We start from the raw sequence: 1,969 nt of genomic DNA on the forward strand, positions 1-1,969 counted from the left end.
CTCTCTTAGCAAGGCACCCACTCCCCCTCTCTCCTTTCCTTCTTTATTAACAAGCCCTCGGAAGCTTTAGCAAAGACAAATTACCATTTTTGCACAGTTTACCTTTTACCAATCTGTTCTGGCATGCTTGTAATATCAGAACCACCTAGAAGAAGAAAATCGGTCGTTTTCCTCACCTGTGACTGCCATTCCCACTTCCCTACAGTGGCTCCACATTCTTTAGTGGAGACAGCAGACTTGTACTGATTCTATACAAATTGTTGCAGTAGCTGCACTGCCAATTTCCCGAGGTTGCTCAATGATAACTTAGAATGTTAGCCATCATATGATCACAGAAGATGGTCATATAATAAATCAGACGTGATTTATCACCAGAATTTATAATACCACACCTAGGTCTGGGGACACATCCCTGACGTTAATATAGTCAGTGTTCAGCCTGACCTGATTAGTAGCAGACCAGAAGAGCCAGGATGTCTGCAGTCAGTATTTCAAACGAGTTAAGCCTTTCCACCCTGGAGGCTTCTGTCTATTGTCACAGTTTGAAGTGGCCCCCTCCCCCTTTAATGGCTCTAGTCTCTTCAGCAGCCAGGATTTCCCTGGCCCATCCTCCCACAAACTTCTTTTCGGAAGCCCTTGATTTTTCACTCACAGTCCTTACATTGAATTCAATATGTTCATTACTCAGTTCCAAACAAGGCAATTTACAGAAGAAAGTCAAGTTGCCATAAATGCAAAATTCTGTTCTACTAAGGAAATACAAATAAAACATTAATGTGATACTTCACACAAAATTAATGAAAATCACAATATCTGGTACTGGTGAAAAATTCATGGAAATAGACACTTTTGTACACTATTGATAGAAATGTGAGCATCTGTAACCTTTTAGAAAAACCATCTGGTAATATTTAATATTCACTAAAGTTTAAAATACATATCCATCCCTTATACACTAGGACAATTCTCCCAGAGCACCTTAAGCACACATGTGCAAATATGTTTGTGGCCAGAGGAAACTGAAGGTGAATAATAATATGCTGTGAATTAAGGAATGTAATTAACTAAGCCTGCATCACTGAGGGAATGCCCAAATTAATAACACATTATTTATAGTTTGTTTCAAACTTTGCTAGTGATAATATTGCTACAGTAAATATCCTTTCTCTTGATAATTTTATTTTTAAGTTGATGTCTTCACCTAGAATACAGTAGACAACTATTATAGAGTTAGTTACTAGGCTGCAGATGTGGTTCAGTTGATTGACTGCTTGCCTAGCACACAGAAAAGCCATGGATTTGATCCGCAGCATGATAGATATTACTGGTGATGGTGGTACACACCCCAGCACTCACGAAGGAAGGGGAGCAGGAGCAGGGAGTTCAAAGTCATCCTTGGCTTCACAGTGGAGTGTGAAGTCGGCATGGGGTCACATTAGACCTTGTCTCAAAAAACAGAAACAGCAAACAGAGGCTGGAGACATGGGTCAGTTGGTAAGAGTGCCTGCTACACAGTCATAAGGCCTGGAATTTGGATCCAGGCACCCATATAACTAGTTAGGCATTGTATGCACACCTATATTCCCAGCTCTGAGGCAGCCAGAGACAGGAACATTGCTGGGCTTGCTGGACTGGCTGGATTCCAACTTAGGTAACAAACTGTAAGGCCCAGTTCAAGGATAGACCTATCCTAGTTCAAGGATAGACCCTACCTCAAAGATATATGGATAAATACAAATCTAGGCTGGGCATAGTAGCTCATGCAGGCAGATACCTGTGAGGTCCAGGCCAACTAGCATTAGGCTACATAGCAATACTCTATCTCCAAATAATAAGTAAATAAGTAAATAAATAAATAAATGTCTTTTTTTTTTGTTTTTTTGAGACAGGGTTTCTCTGTATAGCCCTGGCTGTCCTGGAACTCACTCTGTAGACCAGGCTGGCCTCGAACTCAGAAATCCGCCTGCCT

At 41.0% G+C, this 1,969-nt stretch overlaps 1 non-coding gene across 1 annotated transcript; it reads right to left on the bottom strand.

The window, feature by feature from the left end:
• Nucleotides 1-363: 363 nt before the first annotated feature.
• Nucleotides 364-483, bottom strand: LOC115030150. The gene has a single exon (XR_003835775.1). It is a non-coding gene; the product is annotated as a small nucleolar RNA SNORA72 (small nucleolar RNA).
• Nucleotides 484-1,969: the final 1,486 nt, after the last annotated feature.

This window comes from Mus caroli, chromosome X (genome assembly GCF_900094665.2).
Source record: "Mus caroli chromosome X, CAROLI_EIJ_v1.1, whole genome shotgun sequence".
Taxonomy (NCBI): domain Eukaryota; kingdom Metazoa; phylum Chordata; class Mammalia; order Rodentia; family Muridae; genus Mus; species Mus caroli.